Consider the following 19,222-nt stretch of genomic DNA (forward strand, 5'->3'; position numbering starts at 1 on the left):
CATTTCATGGGTTTTTATTTAAATGGTTATTTTAGTACATAAAGTAGCCACTCTTCCACCGTAAGAGTATTTTTTTTTTAATCAAGTTGCACCTTCGGTGGCAAGTTAATCTTTTAATGTTAGTCTTTTGTACCATTTCCATCCCTCATACGGGGTGCATAGTTTATGTGCTTGTGTGAGTTGTTAAAATTTTTAGTTTAAAGTAATCTGGTGTGTTTCAGATTTGCACCAGTGTAGTCTTTCAGAGGTTATTGCAAGCGGTCGTGACTACGGCCGTGTCAAAAGGATGGGGCAAGGTTCTCAGCCCGAAAGCTCATACTGTCAAAAAGTTGTTCTTTCTGCCCCTGAATAAATTGTAACTTGATATTTAGAGGGTGCTATCTGATTATAATTTTAAATCCGTTTCAAAAAAAATGTTTTTAGGAATAAAATTTCCATTTGTTGAAATGAATTTGATTTCTTTTCATCAGTTACCCACTGGCAACTACTTCCACGCTCACGTAGTGTGATTAAATGTGTTAATGTTCTTGCCGGCCGCGGTAGTCTCGCGGTTAAGGCGCTCAGTCCGGAACCGCGCGACTGCTACGGTCGCAGGTTCGAATCCTGCCTCGGGCATGGATGTGTGTGATGTCCTTAGGTTAGTTAGGTTTAAGTAGTTCTAAGTTCTAGGGGACTGATGACCACAGAAGTTAAGTCCCATAGTGCTCAGAGCCATTTTTTTGTTAATGTTCTTGATGGATCACTAGTAAATAAAGCAAATTCTTCAGAAAACGTTTTGAAAGTAAATTCACGGTACAGGGCAGTTCTTGCTGACAGTATATGTTTTATATATTCCCATAGATGTAGGAGATATGGGCAGAGTTTAAAATTTTTAAATGGAGTCATGTACAATTTATTCAAGTACGGTATACACTTACTGTATTCAAGAGCTATTCAAAAATGTATCATTCTGCACCATGTTTGTCCAGAAAACATAGATATGCAACGATAAAGAGTACACAGATTGTGAAGAAACCGAGATGTTTACTTTCTTGATTGTACACATTATGTACCCAACGTAGTTCTGTAGTAGCGGTGTGGATTTTGTTTAAGATTTCAAACTCATATGAACATAGATACTCCTCTGTCCTCCCCACACCTCATTTGTTGTTGCTTTAGTGTACAGTACACTACATACCACTGTAGCAGTGCATCAGAGTAACTTAGTAATGGCGTGACAGTAGAATGCATTGTTAATTCAATTTTTGTTACGTAGAGGTGTATGATGTACACACATGACGATAAGGTAGAAACGCTGCTGACCTACGGAAAAAGTACGTTAACAGAATATAATTTAGGAACTTGTACTTTCATGTTCACTGCTGTTACACGACATTACGAGTATTACGTTATTATCTCTGTCTTCCACTCTAATGTATATACCTGCACTGTAATTTGCTGCAGGCGGACGAATTCTGTTCAAGCACGACTGACACACAGCAGACGATTCCCTGACAAGCCATCACCTTCTCGCTGTACGTTTGATATGTCTTATTTCTCGTCTACGTGAAACGAGAAGTTAACATGCAAGATCTCGAAATCGTTGTAGAACACGAAAAGACGAAGCTGCTTAGGTCGCTGTGTTCGCTGCCGTAGCCGTGGATCCTCAAGTCTGCCAATGAAGAATTCAACGTGAAGTTGGTGTCTCGAAAACAAGTACACATCGTATTCTGTAATGTCAGGAATTCCATCCTTACTCTGTTCAATAACACCAAGAACTTCGTGGAAATGACTTCAACAATATGGTTAAGTTTTAACGGTAGGCTCAGAAACAGCTTATGACTAATTCTAATTTCCGCTCAGATTTTTTTTTTTTTATTTACCAACGAGGCGTCGTTATCCAAGAAAGGAATTATATATTATCGGTTTATCAACAAACCACGGAGGCTCCGACAGGTAGAGCATCAACTTCCATCGAACTTTAATGTTTCTTGTGGAATCATTGGAGATACCATTATCGGACATTTATTTGTAAACGGCAACCACAATGACAGACAATACGTCCGACTTTTAAGACAAACTCTTCCTGTTCCCTTTGGCGCCGAACATCTGAATCACAGGATGGTCACGTGGTATCGGCATTATGGATGCCCTATACATGACGCCTTATGAGCACGACGAATTCTGTATCCTACGAGGGTTGGAAGTTGAATAGTGGCAACTACTTATTCACAACAGAGACAAAAGAGTTACATGTTTGCACCTGTTACTGTCCTTCAAAGTAGTCACCAGCGTTGTGTAGAACCCGTTGCCAATGATGTGGGAGGCGTAGTATACCGTTAGCAGGTCCTGTTCTGTTGATGGTGCGAATGGAGCGTCTACTGCCTGTCGAATCTCTGGAACAGTTCTGAAGCGAATGCCACGAAGTGCTTCCTTCATCTTCGGAATCAAATCAAAGTCACAAGAACTCAAATCCGTGGAGTGTGGCGGATGCTACAGTACTTCCCAGTCCCATTGACCGAACAGAGCAGCCACAGCTTCCGCTGTATGGGTCCGCTCATTGTCGTGCAAAATGATGGGTGGGTTGCGCAGAAAGTGTCGCCGCTTCTTTCGCAAAACTGGTCACAGGTGATGCTCCCAAAACGAACAGTAATACTGTGCATTGACGGTCTGCCGTGAAGGAACGTAATGTGTTAGGATAACACCATCACAATCGTACGATAGAATCACTATATCTTTCACCATTCTGCGGCTCTGACACACTTTCGACTTTCGCGGCGACCCATAATGATGTCATTCGTTGGACTGGCGTTTCAGTTTTGGCTTCGTCGCATTCGCTCCGGAGATTCGACAGGCAGTAGACCGCTCCATTCGCACCAGCAACAGAACAGTCTCTGCTAACAGTATACTACACCATCCACATCGCTGGCAACGGGTGCTACACAACGCTGGTGACTACTTTGAAGGAGAGTAACACGTGCGAACATGTCATTCTTTTGTATCGGTTGTGAATAAATAATTGCCACTATTTAAGTTCCAATCCTCGTAGATATCCCGGTAGATGGATTGGACGTGGTAGGCTAGGTAGTTGGGCTGCCCGATCATCGGACCTTACACCACCGATATTTTCTGCTGGGAGCATTCAAGAATGCTGTCTAACCAAATGTTCCAGCAACACCAGGGGACTGCAGCAATGCCTTATTCATGCTGAATACACCCATCACGAAGGACGTAGCGGCACGATGTAGGGCGTCTTTTATGCACAGAGTGACCCCTTGTGTGAACTCCAATGCTCACCATTTTGAACATGTGATGTAAACGCTCTGATTTGCATGCAGTGATACTTTCACATTAAAAGTTACTACAAAGGCTCATTATATTTCTGCATTGTCATAAGTACTGTAACACCGCACTGCACAATAATCAGATCCAGTCACTGTACAGTGCGGTACTGTTGAATTTAATATTTAGTCGTAATATCTAAAATGCTGAAACATGCCTCGAAGAAGTTAAATGACTTAGTTAATGTAATTCACTGAAGTGTCATTTAAATTAGAGAAGTTATGTGTCATTTACCATTTCCGTAGCTACTAGTTTTGTGAATAAAATGAAACAGTTTTGAATTGCTCTTGGAGAGGGTCAGTGTATTCTTGTATAAAATGTACATGATTGCATTTATAAATTTTAACTTCAACCCAACATCTCGTATATCTTTTGAGATACAGAAAACTAATATCCTTAACAAGAATCACCCAATGATGTTAAAATACATTGTTAGAAGGAATTTTTCATTGAATGCGTCAGAAAAAGTAATTTTTGGTGAGCGAGATAAATGGGACGCCTTGTACATACCTAGGCTGGTCAGCACACAGTACTTTTATTTTCTTTGTTGCTCGATTAGTATCAGGCACATGCCCATCATCAGCGTCGTCTGAATCACAGACGACAAAATATCATTCAGAATGCAATTACTCTTCTGTATGGTGTTCTGTATTTTTTAATGTGACTGCTACTTTTTCAGATTATGTTATTCGCCTTATTTAATGGTGTCCTAGCTCATGGCAAAGAAGTTAGCAAACAACCGTCATATAACTATCCAATGGTGTGATAGTTTTAATCAGTATTTATTCTTTGATACTATATAGTTTTCAATGGGAACGTGTTTACCATCCAAAATTATTGACTGATTCATAGATACTAATATTTCATTTCTACATTGTATTATTTCTGTTAACAGGTTAAACGGTGGTGCGGTAATTAACTTGGCACAATTTTTAATCGAATACCTCTACATATCAGCAAATTAGCCTACTACTCTCCTGCTGGTCGCTTTAAAGACGGTGTTACCACCTACTGCCTGTAAGCGACATTTGTGTCATAATACTTTTGACTGAGGTATCTCAGAAGTGAAAAACAAAAAAACTGACCGAAATCTGTAATAAATGCTCGTCTCCATGGTCGGTGATTGTTGAAATAACTTTAACAGAGTGCTTATGGTGTATGTAATTACTGAACAAGAAGCAAAATTTCGTCAAACTATTGATCGTTCATATTCATTCTCTTGTATGAAACTTGCTGGCAGATTAAAATTGTGTGCCCGACCGAGACTCGAACTCGGGACCTTTGCCTTTCGCGGGCAAGTGCTCTACCAACTGAACTACCGAAGCACGACTCACGCCCGGTACTCACAGCTTTACTTCTGCCAGTACCTCGTCTCCTACCTTCCAAACCTTACCGAAGCTCTCCTGCGAACCTTGCAGAACTAGCACTCCTGAAAGAAAGGATACTGCGGAGACATGGCTTAGCCACAGCCTGGGGGATGTTTCCAGAATGAGATTTTCACTCTGCAGCGGAGTGTTCGCTGATATGAAACTTCCTGGCAGATTAAAACTGTGTGCCCGACCGAGACTCGAACTCGGGACCTTTGCCTTTCGCGGGCAAGTGCTCTACCAACTGAACTACCGAAGCACGACTCACGCCCGGTACTCACAGCTTTACTTCTGCCAGTGCCTCGTCTCCCACCTTCCAAACTTTACAGAAGCTCTCCTGCGAACCTTGCAGAACTAGCACTCCTGAAAGAAAGGATACTGCGGAGACATGGCTTAGCCACAGCCTGGGGGATGTTTCCAGAATGAGATTTTCACTCTGCAGAGGAGTGTTCGCTGATATGAAACTTCCTGGCAGATTAAAAGTGTGTGTCCGACCGAGACTCGAACTCGGGACCTTTGCCTTTCGCGGGCAAGTGCTGCAGAGTGAAAATCTCATTCTGGAAACATCCCCCAGGCTGTGGCTAAGCCATGTCTCCGCAGTATCCTTTCTTTCAGGAGTGCTAGTTCTGCAAGTTTCGCAGGAGAGCTTCTGTAAAGTTTGGAAGGTAGGAGACGAGGTACCTGCTGAAGTAAAGCTGTGAGTACAAGCCGAGAGTCGTGCTTCGGTAGCTCAGTTGGTAGAGCAGTTGCCCGCGAAAGGCAAAGGTCCCGAGTTCGAGTCTCGGTCGGCCACGCAGTTTTAATCTGCCAGGAAGTTTCATATGAGCGCACACTCCGCTGCAGAGTGAAAATCTCATTCCATTCTCTTGTATGCCACACTTACATTTTTTATTAAACTGAAATGAAAAGGGGTGAACGGAAACTAGGTAGCTATTAGCACGTAAAACTTCAATAATGCAACTGAATCAAAAAATCTTAATTTTAAACAATCAAAAGTTTTTTTTACTTTAATGAAATGAAATATTTGGCATCACATGTCTTATTAACCGCATGTCATTGCCTACAGTTACTTTTTTGCCCTCATAGAATTTTCTCTTGCGAATTGCTGACACATGTGTTTCTACTTCGAGGGCATTTCTTTCTTTATTTGTGAGAAAAATTCTGAAATGTTTTGTTTTCTGTACTAAGCTACTCTCCACGACGTCTGTAGAAAACCACCTGTTGTCATGGGACGAGAGCGTTAATGAAAGATTAGAGAACGAAGGCTGCCGATGAGAGGCAGAAGCCAAATAATACCTGGCAGTTATACAAAAACATGAGTTAATGGCACGTAATGTATAGTCCGTTACACCCACACGATACACCTGGAACAAATGGAATATGTCGCGAATGGTTTCATTTGATTCACATTCAGACGAGCGTATGAAATTCATTATTTCATTAACAATCGCATGACTCGCTTTATTATTTCCGTTAATTGTTTAGTACTGCAGTATTGTTCCAGTAATTTACCGTGGAAGAGTTACATCAGTTTATCTAACCTCCGATCAGTGACACTAGCTTTTTATGATAATGTAAACGTTCATTTGTTAAAACTGAGGTGCACTTTTCTTTACATTCAACACATAAAATACATTTTTGACGAAGAGTGCCTTAGTGTATATTTCAGCATCGAGTCTGAAAGATCACTGCTCTTACATTTGCTTGTCTGTACAATGAGATTCTAGCAGAGACTGGCAGTTCCACAGGATGTGGACAAAAATATGAAAATACCGCAAAAACAAGAAATTAGCATGCGGAATACGGTGTAGGACAGTCGTTGGCTTTTAAAAAAGCGTTCGGCCATCTTGGAATGAATAATTAACTGGTCCCCTGTGGCTTCAAAGGAAATCTTCCTGCTTTTTCTTACCGCATAAGAGATACATCGGTTTATCTAACTTCCGATCAGTGACATTAGCTATTTATGCTAATGTAGATGTTCATTTGTTAAAACTATGGCGCATTTTTCTTTTAAGTCAACACATAAAACACATTTTCTAAGAAGAGTGGCCTAGTGTATATTTTAGCATGGAGTTTAAAAGATCACTGCTGTTACTCTTGCCTAAACAGTGAGATTCTAGCAGAGACTGGCAGTTCTACTGGGTGTGGCCAAAAATATGATAATACCGCAAAAACAAGAAATTACCATGCGTAATAAGGTGTACGACAGCCGTTGGCTTTCAAAACAGCGTTCGGCCATCTGGGAATGAATAAATAACTTCTCCTCTGTGGCTTTAAAGGAAATCTTCCTGCTTCTTTTTTACTGCGTAAGAGATACATCGGTTTATCTAACTTTCGATCAGTGACACTAGCTTTTTTTGTTAATGTAAATGTTCATTTGCTAAAACTGAGGCTCACTTTTCTTTAAATTCAACACATAAAATACATATTCTACAAAGAGTGGCCTAGTGTATATTTTAGCAAGGAGTTTGAAAGATCACTGCTCTTACTCTTGCTTCTCTATACAGTGAGATTCTAGCAGAGACTGGCAGTTCTACAGGGTGTGGACAAAAATATGAAAATACCACAAAAACAAGAAATTACCAAGCGGAATACGGTGTAGGATAGCCGTTGGCTTTCAAAACGGCGTTCGGCCATTTTGGAATGAATAAATAACTTGTCCTCTGCGGCTTTAAAGGAAAGGTTCCTGCTGCAAAATTGTGGCAAGTTTCGGTAACTATGGTGGAGGTGGAAAGCAATTATGCACCCTTCTATGCAAAGTAGACTACAACGGTTCTGTGTAATTGATAACTGGTGACTGCTGTGGCCAGTCCTGTACAATGTAACTTACGTGAACAGGGGCGCTGTGGTCTTGCAACGCATCATAGATACGGGGTAATAAACGTTTTACGACGGAGTGGATCAGCCAAAAATGCTCATATAATCCTCGCTAGTTTTATGACGTTACAGAGTTACAATAGGGCCCTTGAAGCACCGCGAGATGGCCCGCCAAACAATCACTAATTTCGCTCTTCGGAAGTTAACTCGGCTAGTAGTAGGAAACAGTGAGAAACAAGACTAATCCGACCAAATCACTTTCTTGCCATGTTCCACAGTCCAGGTTTTACGACTTCCCGATATTCTGTTCCGGGCATTTTCAATATTGATGAGTGGTTTTGGAACGCCACCTCTCCTGGAAGTCACTATTTATGGAGCTCTCTCCCTCTTGTTTTGGTACTGACCGGGTTGGTGGGTGCGGCATTCTGTTCTGCAAAGATCATTTAGCTGTCGCCCTCTTATTTTTCTTCACATTCCTCTTCGACGATCGTCCATCATGATCACTTAGCAAACATTTTGGTCCTCATTGTGACTTATCGGAATATGTTTCTGTAATCATTTTCTTAAAGTCAACCTCGTGAACAGAGAAAGAACATCAAAGTTCATCAAGATATTTGAATCGTTGCCTGAAGTTGTTGGGGGCTCTCAAAAAATCCACAGAATGGCCGACGTGATTACCTTCATAAGAGCTGAGTCGGTCTTTCTGTCAAATATGAGGGGACCCTGATGTTGATAACAATAGGACGCAACGGAAACCGTTCTTTGTGGTCCTTAGAACTTCAAATGTTCAAATGTGTGAATTCCTAAGGAATCAAACTGCTCAGGTCATCGGTCTCTAGGCTTACACACTACTTAAACTAACTTTTGCTAAGAAAAACACACACACCCATGCCTAAGGGAGGACTCGACCAAACCCTTCGTGGTACGTGTTACTATGGTAATAGGTTGTCGATAATCATTCCTGGTACATTCGAGTCGTCGAGATATTGCCTGGTCTTGTTATTCAACTTCTTCGTAGGGTCCGCTGTGTTCTTCTGTTAAGAGTCGTTGTGTAGCATCTTCTAAGCGTTTTCTTCGTTAGGGAGGAGAACAGGATCGTTGTCTCTATTAGCACATAAGATCACAGTGCCGAAGCTCCCTCTCCCGATCCAAATGGGCGTCCTGTATCTGCTGGTGATATCCGATTTCGTATAATTCGTTCCCTTCACAGAACTACAAATTTTACGACGTATTGCTACAGCTGCTTCACGTGGGGGCAGCCCCGGACCTACAATATTTCCGAACTGGGGCAAAAGCTTGATAGTGACGCCCCTCCCCTATCACTCGAGTGCATGAGATAGGACGTCAAAAATTGTAAAAAATCTATTTTACAAAATATTTTCATTTTGTAGAGCACATCTTTCTGAAGAATTTGACAGGGTGCGTCAAAAAAATGTATACACACTTTGAACTGTCATAGACAATTTAATTACTATTCGACAAGGTTAAATATCTGTGAGAAAGTAATGCTATGTTTCTTCAACAGGTGGCAGCAGTGGCAAGGAAGTAACTGCAACATGCGTTTGAGCTTTGAAGCGCGAAAGCAGATAATTAAGTGGTACTAGAAATTTGAGCGGTTCGAAGACAGTGGAGAAGTGAGTATAGTACAGAACGACCATCAACGTTAACAATTACATGTCTACGAGACAAATTCGAAACTCATGGAACAGTGTGTGATATGCATAAAGGTCGATCAGGGCGACCTCATACAGTTACAAGTGATGATTCCACAACTGCGGTCTTGGAACTGTTTCAGCGTTCGCCTCAAAAATCTTCAAGGCAGGTGTCAAGTGAGAGTAATGTAAGTGCTAGTAGTGTGCTACTCATTCTGAAGAAAGGCAAGTTTCGTGTGTACATTCCAAGGCTGGTGCAACAGCTAAATGACGACGATCTCGATTGAAGGTCAGACTTTTGTGAATGGGTTCAGGAGATGATGAGACGTGAACTGGGATTTATGGGTATCATAATTTGATCGGATGAAGCCCAATTCAAACTGTCAATTGGCACAATTGTGTGTACTGGGCTGAAGATAATCCTCACGTTACAGATGAAAAGGCTGTGCATTTGCCTGGTGTAAATGTGTGATGTGGTTTGTCTGCAAGGGGACTCATTGGGCCTTTCCGCTTTGAAGGTACTGTTAGTGGAGAAACATACCTAACAATGCTTGCTGATTCCATATTCCCTGCCATTCGTGCATTATACGGAAATGATGAGTTTTAATTTCAACAAGATGGCGCCCCGCCGCACTATCATAGGGACGTACGACCATACCCAGATCACAGTGTGCCAGGCCAGTGAATAGGACGCAGGGGAGCAATCGAGTTTCCTGCACGCTCTCCAGACCTCAAGCCGCTGGATTTCTTCTTATGGGGCACAGTAAAAGATGAGGTGTACAAACGTTAACCATGTAACCTGGACACACTTTGGAATGAGATTCAGGCGGTGTGCGCTCAAATCTCATTGGACACTTTGGTACGATGTACGGAATCAGTGGTGACTCGTACTCAGAAATATATTGATGCTGAAGGCCACCAGTTTGAACATTAATCACATTTGCAAAGTACATTTATTTTTCCAATTGGACTTCAAGCTTTCCATTTGAAGAAAATTAACATTGTAGAACTGGAAATAAATTTTCTATGACGCTTCAAAGCGTGTATACATTATTTTGACGCACCCTGTATGTTCGAGGATGTGTAAGCCATGTTATTCGGTCTTAAATGTGCCAAAGTGCAGTCTCACGCTTCTTCACACAGCATTCTTCTATCGCTCGTCGCTGTATTTTGCTCTGTGGAACTCTAATACTTACAATTTGTAACGGAAGCCATTAATCACATATTCAGGATAGTGGAACTTAAAATGTCCTGTGGTGCCTGTCCTGCTCCCAGTCGGACGATTTGACAACCTACACCTCTTAAAAAAAACTCCCAATTAATATTATTTGTGACCGGGGGGAATAAGAACACTTCAGAAAATCTGCATTCGTTATTGCCTATTGTCTAATAACTTTCTAGTTTGTGTGACATAAAATTAAACGTAGGAAACATAAAAGCAGTAAAGACAAGAGACGATCATAAAAGTTCGTCAAATGTTTTGCTACATGAAAGATCAAAATGTCGTTGGCTAATACTGAAAAAGCTGTTAATACGAATAGTACCAAGGTCTGGAGTGGATTCTCGATTTGATTACATCTACTTTGCCACTGCCTGCAAGATTAAACCAAATAGGTCTTCCTTATATTGCAATAATTGTAAACCCGACCCAAATATATGATACTGTTTCGACACAAACGGCAATTTTTATGTACTTCATTTATATAAATAAATCGACAGAATTTTATTCGAGAAGTATCAATATCAAATGGCTATTAGGCCTACTACAAGAAAAAAGTTTTATGTCAGGAAATAGTTTCACATTTCATTCACACGCCCCAGTTTCTCAAACATGAGATCGAAAAGTAGTAGTCCGAAATTTTTATATAAATTTGTATTCGTCATATTCTGCCATAAAATTTGTATCATTTCTCCTTCCTCGTTCTAACAAAATATCTTGTTATCACTAATTCTGTAACTATTCCTGCCATTGTCAAAACTTGTTCTCTTTTTAACTTTACTAACCCTGATAGAACCACAGGTTCAGTTATCTCGCGTTTATTCGCCGGTTAGGATTTATTACATGTTCGTAAGACGCGTTTTCCGGGCTAGTCCAAGTATAGAACTTAATGTGGCAGCTACGCGGTTAGTGTACAACTGGTAGTGTAGAGATCTGGCAAAAACTTTCCGTCAAAATTTCATTTCTTGGACACGCCTAGAAGATAATATGTGATCTTTGTGGTGTCACCGCCAGACACCACACTTGCTAGGTGGTAGATTAAATCGGCCGCGGTCCATTTAGTACATGTCGGACCCGCGTGTCGCCACTGTGTAATCGCAGACCTAGCGCCACCACAAGGCAGGTCTCGTGATACGAACAAGCACTCGTCCCAGTTGTACGGACGACCTAGCTAGCGACTAGATGTACGAAGCCTTTCTCTCTCATTAGCCGAGAGACAGAATAGCCTTCAGCTAAGTTAATGGCTACGAACTAGCAAGGCGCCATTAGCCTTACAGTGATTGTAATTAAAGTCTCCTGTGTATAGTCAAGAGCGATGTACCACAATGATTGATTAAAGATAAGTATTAATCCAGCTACGTACTTTTCTTCATAGCATTAATTACGTAGCCTGTTCCAGTACTTGACGCCCGTCGGCGTGTGTGTGTACGCGTGCCTTTCTTTCGGCTACCCGTCACTGTGGACTGGCTGCCTTGTCAGTCCACTTCAATCTTTCTTACCTGTTATTTGTATTAGTCTTTTATTTCAACTCTGGTGGTCTAAATCTGTGGATTTCACTAATAATTCCACTTTAGCACCAAAGGAACTGGTACACACATGCGTATCAAATACAGGGGTATGTAAACAGGCTGAACATGGCACTGTGGTCGGCAACGCTTATATAAGTCAAGTGTCCATTCAATCCCGAGTCCGGCCATCCTGATTTAGGTTTTCCGTGATTTCCCTAAATCGCTCCAGGCAAATGCCGGGATGGTTCCTTTGAAAGGGCACGGCCGACTTCCCTCCCCGTCCTTCCCTAATCCAATGAGACCGATGACCTCGCAGTTTGGTCTCTTCCCTCAAACAACCCAACCCCAACAGGTGCCCAGCGCAGTTGTAAGGTCGGCTACTGCTGTTGAAATGGTAGGTTATCGATATTTAAGTGATTTTGAACGTGGTCGGCGCACGAGCGATGGGACACATTTCAGAGGTAGCGATGAAGTAGGGATTTACCGGTACAGCCATTCCACGAGTGTACCGTGAATATAAGGAATCCGGTGATACATTAAATTTCGGACATCGCTGCGGCAGAGAATAGATCCTGCAAGGACGGGACCAATGACGACTGAACAGAATCGTTCAACGTGACAGAAGTGCAAACCTTCCGCAATTTCCGCTTATATCAATTCTGGGCCATCAACAAGCGTCAGCATGTGAAATATTTAGCAGAACGTCATCGATATGGTCTTTCGGAGTCGAAGACCAACTCGTGTATGGAGACAACCTCATGAAGCCATAGACCCTGCACGTCAGCGGGAGACTGTTCAAGCTGGTGAAGGCTCTGTAATGGTATGGGGCTTGTACAGTTGGAGTGATATGGGACCCCTGATGCGTCTAGATATCACTCTGGCAGGTGACACGTACGTAAGCATCCTGTCTGATCACCTGCATCCATTCAGGTCCATTATGCATTCCGACGGACTTGGGCAATTCCAGCTGGACACTGCGACATCCCTTGCGTCCAGAATTGCTACAGGAACATTTTTCTGAATTTAAACACTACCGCTGACCACCGAACTCGCCAGACGTGAACATTATTGAGCATATCTGAGATGCCTTGCACGTGCTGTTCAGAAGAGACATCAATCCTTTCGTACTCCTACAGATTTATCGATAGCCCTGCAGGATTCACGGTGTCAATTCCCTCCAGCACTACTTCAGGCATTAGTCGAGTCCATGCCACGATGTGTTGCGGCACCTCTACGTGCTCGCGGGGAGCCTACACGATATTAGGCAGGTGTACCATTCTCCTTGGCTCTTCAGTGTATAATAATACTGATCATTCACACACGCAATCAGCCACATAAACGAACATAAACATTCATGAGTTCGGCTTTATTCGGCTCAGCTCATATAGTCCCGTCACGTTTTGTCTGTCGGAATGTTTTTTATTTATATATGCAACGGGGATTCCCCTGTCAGCGACATGACGTACACACTGCACGCATTCAAAAATCAACTGATGATTCGTTCAGAAATCAACTTTGAATGTGTTACAAAATGTTCAAAAACAAACTGGGATGCGTTTTATAATCATATAAGTAATCGATGGACCAGCGTGCGCTGGATGGTAGGTGCTTTGTGAAACAAGATCTTTTTCTTCAAGAATATGAATTTGCCGCTCCTGAAATTGCCGCCAGGAGCAGATAACCCGATTTGCCGCATTACGACAATGACTTCACTGTCCGTCCCGTCCCCCGATAAGCATTATAGACCCTCCATTGTTAGTGCTGCCACCTGCCGTTGTGAGTGGTTATTGCACGTTGTCGCCGAACCTGGGCGGTATTTACATTAATTTGATCGGACCGTGCAGCATTTAAGAACTTCTGTATGGAGGAGAGTATGTAGATGTCATTTCAACTGTTTCTGATTGTAATGCGAAACAAAGTACAGTGGAGAGATGGGATGAGTCACAGCGCAGAGTTGAAGACGCTGATAAATATGCGGGTGTAGATAACAGTGGGAAAGGTAAGAAAGAAAAATTTTCTGCGCTCCCATATTTTTGTTTTCCCATTCTTCAGTACAAAAGAGTTCATTCCCACGAAAAATTCTAATTTTTCTTATCCTAGGCGCTGCCGTAGCCAAGGGCAACCATGTCGTCACGAAAATGGAACATGAAGTGGAAATGATTCAGCCAGCGTACAGCTGTACATGTGGAGCTGGTAGGCGTCGTAGCCCCGAGAATTTTATGAGACAGCCATTCGCCGCCTTGTGTCACAGTGGAACAAGTGTCTCAACAGCCAGGGTCAAGACTTCTTACATACAGGTACTGGTTTCTGTAATTATGCCTCAACTTGTTTCTTTTTGAACGGCCCTTATACTTTTAATAAAACTTTCCACTCACATTCATAGATGAGAACTTATTAAAAACGGTCGACGTATCACGGAGCCGGCCGGAGTGGCCGTGCGGTTCTGGGCGCTACAGTCTGGAGCCGAGCGACCGCTCCGGTCGCAGGTTCGAATCCTGCCTCGGGCATGGATGTGTGTGATGTCCTTAGGTTAGTTAGGCTTGATTAGTTCTACGTTCTAGGCGACTGATGACCTCAGAAGTTAAGTCGCATAGTGCTCAGAGCCATTTGAACCATTTGAACGTATCCCGGATTCAGCAATTTAAAGACAGAGGACTAATCCATAAATCCCATATTAACATTTGATCCTGATCCATACATATGACAAAAAAATTGGTTGTTCAACAGTAAGCGTGAAAACTCTTCTGTTAGTTGTGTTTGTTGCTCAGAAAGAATACGTCCCCTCGGAACAGTAAACTCTCCATTTTAAGCTACGATAACAGATTGATTGTATGTTATCTGTCGTTGATTACTCGTAGAAAATATTTTTCACTGAAAACTTTATAACGGCTGCTTTTCTATAAAAATGCAACATTTATTGTTGACATCATTCTCGATTTTTATGTGTTGGTACATCTAAATAGATTTGGGCAGAAATTTAATAAGTATTCAATATTTATGTTGTTACATGTAAATATAGTGAAATAAAGTGTGTCTCGCACGACTACATTTAATGTTTAATGTTAATGTTAAAATTAAAACAAGATAACACACCGTCAGATTGACCCTTTGGTACAGAAAACTCATTCCCCAACATTACAAGACTAAGAATAACCTATAAACACATAGACTAGAAATTGGACCTTTTTTTCCCAAACGCGGTTTTAGGGGGTTCGGAAAATCCAACGGTCCGAGTGATAGCGTTATTGTTTAGTGTTCTAGCTTCTCACCGTCGTGTAAAAGTTTAATTCACTAATTAGACTACGTAATTCTGAGTGACGAGTTAACCCCAGCGGTCTCCCTATCTTGTTTATAATTGTTCCCTTCTAGGTCTTTCGTAAGAAAATTCGCATAGGCTTGGCACTGGTGTAATTAATGATGGCACCGGTCAGTGTGTCAGTAATTTAATATATTTTGAGCAAGGATAGTACTAAATAAACATCTAGAGGTACTGAACTGGTATTCTAAGACATGATTCCTATTCTCTGAGCATTCAGAACGGCCCTACAGGAAGTCTTTGAATTTACGTGAGCAGTTTTCGAATATGATGGTGGTCCTTTATTCTACAGAGCAAAGCAAGGAAAGCAATTTTTATCTTCCGAATTAACAATTGTCAGACAAATGTAGCTCCCAGTAATATTCCAGCTCTAATAAGTCGTAATATGACTTAGCACCTGAGTGAAGGTATATCATCATTCCATTGTCAGTGAGCTCTCTCCCACACCCCATCCCCAGTGATAACAGTTTATAAAGAGCTTGCTCTGGAATAACGAGTAGGTAACAGTAACATGTCGCTAGGGTAGAAATTAATATATTGCTCAATATAGATCACTGAAGACCATTTAACCCACTTAAAGGGGTTCCTCGTTTAATTAGGAGACTGACGGAGGTGGTTAGCAGGTACAACTGTAATTTAAAAGTATGTTAAAAATTATCAGTGGGATATATTTCCGAAAATCGGGTTATTAATATGAGCTTGACAGTAAAGCAACATCAAGTACCAGTGGAGACATCAATAGAGACTGTTAAGTCCCATAGTGACCAGAGCCATTTGAACCATCAATAGAGACCTCAATCAGAGGTAAGTGATATATGCATAAAAGATAAAGAGGGTGTTTAAACCAAACCTACACTAGTAGTGGACTAGGAGAGAGTGCATGAGTAGTCACTATTCGTCCATACCACGACGTACTCGCACACGCTGGCTAATACCGGAGACGTCTGCGCGCGAACGATATTGTGACGTTCTGTTCAGAGCAATGAACAAGCAGACTGTGACCAGAAGGACGACAAACGCCCGTAGCAAAGCGTTCTCGCGTTGCTGCCGTGGCGACGGGCGTGGGTCTCGATCAAAGCTAAAAACATGTTTCCAGGAGGTGATGCCCCACATCTACTACGTATTTTAAAAGTGCCGTATCACTTCCTTGAGCATCTGGTAAAACAGTATATTTATACAGGTTTCAGTTGTCTGACAATCATAAGGTTGCTATGCGTCAAATAAAATAATACATAAGTAACATTACAGGCTTAAACTGTCATTGATCTGTTAATTGATGTAAATGGTAACAACAACACACCCGTAATAGAATGTCACATACTTAAAAGTGCTCACAGCATGTTAGGCAGAATATAAAATGTTTATCGACAGACGATAAAACTGATCCGTGCGTTGGTGCTGTTTGTAGGTTTCTGTCCTCTGTCGGAGGCGAGACCTTATCGTTTAGTTGACGTGGTTGCTGTTGCCTGGCTTCTTCTTGTGTTGACTGGCGCCACTTGGTTTCGCAAGCGTTGCCTATCCGCTAGTGGCAGCAGCGGCGCCGGCCGGTGTGGCCAAGCGGTTAAAGGCGCTGCAGTCTGGAGCTGCGTGACCGTTACGGTCGCAGGTTCGAATCCTGCCCCGGGCATGGATGTGTGTGATGTCCTTAGGTTAGTTCGGTTTAAGTAGTTGTAAGTTCTAGGGGACTGATGACCTCAGAAGTCCCATAGTGCTCAGAGCCATTTTGAGCAGCAGCGGTGGTTATCGATATATAGTAAGTCTGGCTCTATCTTTAGGGCGACGCCATGGTTCTTCCGGGTAGCGTCAGCGTGCAGTTCGGTTAGGGAATCAGTAGGAGCCAGGTCTGCTCAGCGCGCGAACATGCTGGGACCACTAGCGGCACGCATGGACTGCCAGATCGAAGGTCTGTGATCGCGAGGGTGTACGACCTCGTCGTAAACTGGATCCTGCAAGTTTTAATTTGAGTGCATTAGGATCCAAGTAGAGACACCTCCACCATTGTGAGATCTTGCGATTCTCCAGTGACTTGGGTTGGTGTTGCTGCTCGTAGTGTAGCTGAGGCGAAGAGCAGCGAGTGGAGTGCTTGGGGAAGGCGGATCTGATTAGCTTTCCTGGACTTCTAATTGCTATTAATTGCGTTTAGTTTGCTACTATTTGTTAAGTTCAACCAGCGGTATTTTTCCTGCCTCGTGGCCACTAACGCCCCAGTTACCTTCCCTGGTGGTTAGTGTACGTAAAGACAGTGCACGTTTCCTCGTCTTGCGCTGCTGTCCGGTAAGGCGTGTAGTTTGACATTATTCTTGATTTTAGGTTGGTTGGCGATTCTTCTACTCTGGTGGTAGTGATCCCTCTCTCGTGCTGGGCGCTCTAAGCACAGTATTCTGCAAACGGCGTCCAGACCGCCGGTTCCGGCTTTGGCGTATTTTTATATCTTTGCATTTGGTTTATTGGATGTTAGGTAGCCTAAGAAAGATTATCAATTGTCATTTGTTAGACTGCCACTAGTCTGAGTTACCATCTTGTGAAGTGAATGCAACTATTGGCTGCCTATTTCATCGCTCGTGAAAGTATATATGACGGCAGTATCTGTTCCCGAAAGAACAGTTACCGTGGATGACCATGCAGCTTTGCCAGAAATGAAATATTATTAAATGGACACCCTAGCTGCAAACAGGCGTTGATGCACTTCATTGGGGACATGTTGAAAATGTGTGCCCCGACCGGGACTCGAACCCGGGATCTCCTGCTTACATGGCAGACGCTCTACCCATCTGAGCCACCGCGGGCACAGAGGATAGTGCGTCTGCAGGGACTTATCCCTTGCACGCTCCCCGTGAGATCCACATTCCCAACATGTCCACACCACTACATTCGCAGTGCACCTAATAGATGTTTGCCCATCATACTCATTACTCGTGGCAGATTAATCTACCAAGTCCCGTACGAGTTCGGGCATAGCGTGTGCGTTCGCACAAGAAGGTCAATGGCCGGGAAGCCATATTTTTTAACTATATATGACGGCAGTATCTGTTCCCGAAAGAACAGTTACCGTGGATGACCATGCAGCTTTGCTAGAAATGAAATGATAATTAAATGGACACCCGAGCTGCAAACAGGCGTTGATGTACTTCATTGGGGACATGTTGAAAATGTGTGCCCCGACCGGGACTCGAACCCGGGATCTCCTGCTTACATGGCAGACCATCTATCCATCTGAGCCACCGCGGGCACAGAGGATAGTGCGTCTGCAGGGACTTATCCCTTGCACGCTCCCCGTGAGATCCACATTCCCAACATGTCCACACCACTACATTCGCAGTGCGCCTAATAGATGTTAGCCCATCATACTCATTACTCGTGGCAGATTAATCTACCAAGTCATTTCATTTCTAGCAGAGCTGCATGGTTATCCACGGTAACTGTTCTTTCGGGAACAGATACTGCCGTCATATATAGTTAAGAAATATGGCTTCCCGGCCATTGATCTTCTTGTGCGAACGCACACGCTATGCCATTTTTGGCGTTGCCGCAGTATTAAATGATCGTGCTACCAAGTTAGCCATTGTTTTATCTCACCTGTTTGGTGACCAATTGCTAGTCCTTTTAAATTGACCTTTGCTGTTGTTTGCTGTTTTACTGCATGTTTTTTAATTTTTTACATAATTGCCATTTTTGACTTTACAGCAGGTTTAAATAGTTGTGCTACGAAGTTTACCATCATTTGTCTCACCCGTTTGATGATCAGTTGCCTTTCTCTTTAAGTTAACCTTGCTATTGCATAGAAATTTACAGTATGATTGTTAAATTTTGTTACTTTTTTTTTTTTTTTTTTTTGTAATTGTCGTTCTTGGCCTTAAAGGCCCTCAGCCGTAACTGTGGTTACTTGCCTTAAAATTCTAATTGGGATCACAATGGCTTGCTTGTAAAACATTATTTGCTGTGTCTGCATTTTACCCTCATTTGGTAAATTGTAACGCACTGGAATCACTTTTAATTACACAGTTGTTTATTCCCTCATTAAT

The 19,222-nt window shown here is 42.5% G+C and overlaps 1 non-coding gene across 1 annotated transcript; it reads right to left on the reverse strand.

Annotated features, from left to right (window-relative positions):
• Positions 1-17,912: 17,912 nt before the first annotated feature.
• Positions 17,913-17,987, reverse strand: Trnat-ugu (transfer RNA threonine (anticodon UGU)). Its single transcript has one exon. It is a non-coding gene; the product is annotated as a tRNA-Thr (tRNA).
• Positions 17,988-19,222: the final 1,235 nt, after the last annotated feature.

This window comes from Schistocerca serialis, chromosome 7 (genome assembly GCF_023864345.2).
Source record: "Schistocerca serialis cubense isolate TAMUIC-IGC-003099 chromosome 7, iqSchSeri2.2, whole genome shotgun sequence".
Lineage (NCBI taxonomy): Eukaryota > Metazoa > Arthropoda > Insecta > Orthoptera > Acrididae > Schistocerca > Schistocerca serialis.